We start from the raw sequence: 6,252 nt of genomic DNA, 5'->3' as shown, positions 1-6,252 counted from the left end.
AGGGGCCACAGAACATCCAGAGCGAGCATCCTTCCTCAACATCACTACCAGGCCACCCCGCTCACCACCAACTACAGCAGGGGGAACCACCGCCCACGAAGAACCGGAGCCATCCGACGCAGGCAACGCACCTGAAGCAGGACCCTCGGACACCGGACCAGAAGGTGAGGCCGAAACGCCGGCACCGGCATCCTCAGGCAAGTGTACCTCCGCCACCACTGTAGTGTGCACCACATCCGGAGCCACTCCACCGTCAACGGAAGGACGACACTCGTCGAATTCGCCAACATCAGCCCACGCAGAAGAACGCCGGGAACGCTTAGGCCCGGGCCGCACATCATCAGACCCGGAGGCAGACTCAGCGACCCGCGCAGCACCAACCGAGCGAACCGACGCACGCCGCAGCACGGCAGCCTCCTCAACCACACGGGGCACCAGGCCAGGCACAGGAGGGAATGCCGGAACCACCTCAGCTCCCAGCACAGCCGGAACAGACGGCGAGGGCGCAGGGACCGGGACAGACACAGCAGAGGAAGAACTGGAAGACGAGAGGTCCGAGCAAACGGCAGTGGGAAGAGGCTCAGGGACACCAGCCGGAGCACTAGGCGAGGGCCCAACCTCCGGAGGAGATGCGGCAACAACAGGGGACGCAACAGGCGGAGCAACAGCTGCTACAGAGGGCACCTCAGCCGAAGAGACGTCCATACCCACCGAATCATCCCCCACAGGAAGGGGCGGAAAATCCTCCTCACTGAAGAGATTCACTGGTGCAACAGCAGGCGCAGAACAGTCAGCAGCCTGATGGCCCAAAAGACCACAACGATAACACGTCCGCGGCTGACGGGCGTAAAAAACCCGAACGTTGTACCCCATAAGGCGCACAGAGGACGGAATATCCGCCCGGAGTCTCATGCCCAGGGTGCGAATGTTAGACCTCACACCCTTAAGAGGACTAGAAGACACCACGTTCACTCTCACACTAACAACTGCGCCAAACCGGCCGAAATACCGCCGTAGCAGAGCCTCTGGAAACTCCAAGGGAGCCCCATGCACACTGATGTAAGTAAGTGCACCACTTCTATCCGAGAGGGTGACAGTGCCCGCACCATCCGGCAGGGGCAGTGTCCGCCCCTCGTATCGCCGGAGAAAATCGCGATACGCCACCTCCTCTGCAAACTTCACAATTGCCCTACGGGCCGTTACCAACTCGACCCCATAAATCGCAAACACAGGGACAGAGAGCATTTCACAAGCCAGGGCAATCTCCGGGTAACCAGCCCGCACAGAGAACTCTAGTCCCACAGACTGAGCCCGGACGACTGGGGGTAGAGGGACCCCCATCGTAACGCCACGTCAGCACAGGCGAGCAGAGACACACCCGCCCCCAACCGGCCGAAACTGCAAATAACACCAACTGCTGGAGCGCCGATTCAACACGTCCGCCCCGAACCGAAGCTAGGGCCAGACTCTACATGGACACTTCGTTCTGAGTAGCTAAATCTGAAACAACAACAAACCCTCGTCTGTCAAGTTTTCCTTTAATAACCTCCTGTTCTCGTATTAGCATCCTTGTTGATATTTAGCGCCCTCTGATTATTCCGCACATTTGGTGGTGCTACATAGCCTTCCCGGTTTGGTGCCTTCTTTTGATAATTACTTTAACAACCTCCTTAAACACAATAGTGAAGCAAATGTAAATAAAATTCTTACTTTAATAGTTTTCTAGACTTTAGATGTGAGATCCACAATATAAGCTCTTATACATATAATTAATCAATCATTCATTGTGTCGGGGGACAGGCAGCCAGTTTATACATACAGAACATGTTAGGCTTTTATCGGGGTCCCCCCCCTCCCAACGGTCGAATTACTGACCCTCCCCAGGATGCAGCCCCCACAATAAGCTGACCAACTCCTGGGTACCTATTTACTGATAGGTGAACAGTGCATTAGGTGATAGGAAACGCGCCTAGCCATTTCTGTCTCGCTGGACAGCTCTCCTAGCTCTGGGCGGAGGTGGACGTGTCGCATTTGAGCTGGTTTGCTGACCTGTGGTGGTTTGTGTTTGTGAGCGGACCCTTGGGGCCATGGCCCCATTTCTCGTAAAGGTATTCCTTTTTCCGACTTTTATCCGGTTATTCATTCCTCCATCCTTGCCCGTTGGCAGGGTTGTTGGTAACACACTGCGTACTCTTAAGCGTTGTGTGTCCCCATGGTCTTCCTCCTGCCACCGTAACCGACGGTGGGAAACGGCTCTGGCGCGGTTGCGTCTTGGCCATACGCTCTTAACTCACGGTCACTTAATGGAGCGCCGCCCAGCTCCTTGTTGTCCAAATTGCATTGCCCCTCTTGCAGTCGTGCATATCCTTGTTGAATGTCCTGACTTCCAGGACGAGCGTGTGTCGGTGCTTTCCGACCACCCCTCGCGGTCACTTGTCCCTCAATAGAATTCTTGGTGAATCGGGTACTTTTGATATCGTTCGCCTTATGTGTTTCTGCTCTCGTATTGGCATCCTTTGGCACCCTCTGATTATTCTGCACATTTGATGGTGCTACATAGCCTTCCCGGTTTGGTGCCTTCTTTTGATAAATACTTGGGGTTGTGGCGGCCGTCCTTCCCCCCCCCCCTATGAAGCGTAGGGATACCATTGGACTAGAATTTACTGGCCCAGCGTCTTACCCGGCAGTTGAGGTGGTGGTGATTGACATGTTGCGGGTGGATGTGGCGTCTGTGTGCGGCGTTCAACTTGTATCTGGGCATCGAGCTGTTGTGAAATTCTGCTCCACGGCTGTGTATCGTGACTTTGTGGACCACTATGACGGGAGGACGTTTACTCTGCCTGAGGATGGGGGTTCGGTGGAAGTGTCGGACAGGTGCAGTGAGACTACCTATGTGACAGTTTATGGTGCTCCCTTTGAGTTCCCTGACTCCCTTCTCCAGCGTCACTTTACCCGGTATGGGCGGGTCTTGAGTGTCCGGATGAATGCAGTCTTCTCCGGGCGGTGGAAGAGTGTCCCGAATGGGACCCGCACTGTGGCGCTGCGCATGAAGGACCCCATACCTTCGTCTCTCCTGCTTCTGGGCTTCGTGGTACGCGTATTCTATGGGGGGTCAGCCCCGGACTTGTTTCCGGTTCGGACTCGGGCCTTCAGGCTGCGGGTTGTGATGTGAGCTGGGTCGGGCATGTGAAGCTCTTTAAGGAGAAGGACTTTTCCCCGTTGGCGGTCCCGGACCTGTCGAAAGGTGCTGCTGTGGTGAGTGATACTTCCCAGTCGTCTGGTGCCCTGTTGCCGGTCTCTGATGCCAGCCTCAATGTGGCTGTGGGTGTCGGAGTGGAAGTTAGTGCATCCCCGGCTCCCACACCTCGGCCACCCTGCCTGCCTCGTCTCCAGTCGAGTCTCCAGTTGTGTCTCCTGTGGTGTGTGGTCTCGTGCCTCCGGACGTCAAGGCTGCGCTCCGGCAGCTGTGTCTACGGCCCGTGTCGGCGTGCACGCTGTGATGTCTCCTGCGGTGTGTGGTCCTGTTCCCCGGGTTGATGAGGCTGCGATGTTGAGTGATCGTGCGCTGTGGGTAGTTGTGCGACCGACCGAAAGTTCTGCTACGGTGCATCTTGGCGGGGGTGATAGTTCCGACGACTTGTGACCTGTATCCAAGCGTTCGCGGCGAGCTTTGAGTCTGTCTCCGCCTCGTGGTGAGGCCTAGGCGGACGTCAGGGATTTGGGGGACTCCGGAAGTTCATCTTCTGTGTATGATGAAGTGGGCGACGCTGTTGGAGTGCCTGCGGCTCCTGTGCGCCGTGTTGCAGCGGTGGGGGGTCCTGTGGTGAGATTGTCGCCTGGTCCGGTGTCTTCTCCGGCTGCCTCTGCGTCCCCAGTTGCTGATTCCCCGAGTTGGGAGGCTGTGGCACCGGCCGAAGTTGAGGGAGAGGGAGGGGAACTTGGTGCTGGTTCGTAAGAAATATTCTGTTCCGGAGGCCCCCGTGCCTCTGGCCTCCATGTCTGTGCCTTCTGCGAATCTGCCCTAGGTGATGCCGACCGCTGCGCGGCTGCCCTCTGCTGAGTAATTCTTTGTTACTCCGCCCCCCGTGGTGTTGGCCCCTGCACCATCGCCCTCTGTGATTGTGTCCCCTGCAACTCTGTCCCCTATGTTGCCGCCCTGTGTCCAGCCGGCTCCTGTGCTTCAGTCCCGTGTGGTTCTACCGTCTGCACCGAAGAGCTCTGTGCGGCCTTTTCCCGTAACTTCCACCCCCGTGGTGGAGGGCGCCGAGCTGGATGTTCCTGACTTCATGCATCGTCCGCGAGGATCACGTAGTCACGTTAACGCGTCTGCGGAATTGTGGGCTCAGTGGGATGCCTACAGGAAGAAGTACCCGCGTCGTTTCTATCTGGATAAATATGATGATTAACTGTGTGTGTGTTTCTTGCTTTGTGTTGCTTTATTTATTTATTTGTTTTGATGAGCTGTGAGATACGGGTTATTTTTTGTTCATGGGTTTCTTGCCTGGTTATTGTTGAGTTATAATGTTCTAGTTTTTTTTTTTTTTTGCTGTATTTCATTGTTACCTATATTTATGATTTCATTTTGTGTATTGTATGACTTGTTTGTGTGTTTTCCTGTTCTACAGTTTGTCAGTGTGTTTCTTGCTTTGTACATGTGAATGATACTGTTGATGTTTTTCTAGTTTGTTGTATTTGTGTTTCCCAAATAAAAAAAATATAAGCTCTTATACATATAATTAATCAATCATTCATTGTGTCGGGGGGACAGGCAGCCAGTTTATACATACAGAACATGTTAGGCTGCTATCGAGGTTAGATAAAAGCTCTGGACGGTAGAGTGACGGTCTCGCTTCATGCAGGTCGGCGTTCAATCCCCGACCGTCCAAGTGGTTGGGCACCATTCCTTCCCCCCGTCCCATCCCAAATCCTTATCCTGACCCCCTTCCCAGTACTATATAGTCGTAATGGCTGGGTGATTTCTCCTGATAGTTCCCTTCCCTTCCCTTAGTTCTTATAACAAGGGGATATTAATAGGATATTAAAAATATCAACATAAGACAGAACACGAAACAATGGGTATAAATTGGATAAGTTTAGATTTACAAATACAAAATACAAATATTTATTCAGGTAAAGTACATACATACAAGGTAAGATACAAAAGTTGATGGATTTATAGATAGAGCTAGTACATACAATGCCTAAAGCCACTATTACGCAAAGCGTTTCGGGCAGGAAAAACACTAAGACTAAAACTTAATACTAATTGAGATTAAAGTATAAATTGTGTTGAGAAAAAATAAGAAAAAATGGAAAAAAGGGGAGGGGAAACATGACAGAAAAAAAACAAAAATACAATTTGGTCAACAAACAGCATTGTTTCAAATAGAAGACATGGGTTGATTTAGGAAAGACTTGGGTAAATACTGGTTCGGTAACAGGGTTGTTGATTTGTGGAACCAATTACCGCGTAACGTGGTGGAGGTGGGGTACCCCTCGATTGTTTCAAACGTGGGTTGGACATGTATATGAGTGGGATTGGGTGGTTATAAATAGGAGCTGCCTCGTATGGGCCAATAGGCCTTCTGCATTTACCTTGTTCTTATGTTCTATGTCCATCCCCCCCAACGGTCGAATTACTGACCCTCCCCAGGATGCAACCCCACAACAAGCTGGCTAACTCCTGGGTCCCTATTTACTGGTAGGTGAACGGTGCATAGCTGACTAACTCCTGTCCCTATTTACTGGTAGGTGAACGGTGCATTAGGTGATAGGAAACTCTCCCAACCATTTCTGTCTAGCCCGGGATTCGAACTCTGAATTCTCGATTGCGAGCGTAGAACTTAGCCGACTGTACAATCGGGTTCCAAATATGCAAGGCAGGATTTGCCTAGCAGGCAGAGTGGTTTTTAGTATTACGCACAGAAATCACAATAGCGTGATGCATCAAATGAACAAATCCACAAGGGCCGTGACGAGGATTCGAACCTGCGTCCGAGAGCATCCCAGACGCTGCCTTAATCGACTGAACTACGACATGGTCAAAAGGAGTTGAAACCGAAGTTCTACTGAACTTACTGGATCCTGCAGCCTCTCCGAGGCACAAACTAGGGTTTTACACAACTCCCCCCATGCACTCTAGCTATGTCAATAGGCCGTTCTCCCTTTTCGCCCTTACTTCATTGCACACAGAAATCACAATAGCGTGATGCATCAAATGAATGTTGTCCTGAACCTTATTTCCACAAGGTT

Source organism: Procambarus clarkii, chromosome 40 (genome assembly GCF_040958095.1).
Source record: "Procambarus clarkii isolate CNS0578487 chromosome 40, FALCON_Pclarkii_2.0, whole genome shotgun sequence".
NCBI lineage: Eukaryota > Metazoa > Arthropoda > Malacostraca > Decapoda > Cambaridae > Procambarus > Procambarus clarkii.
Note: the sequence above shows the minus strand (reverse complement) of the source record.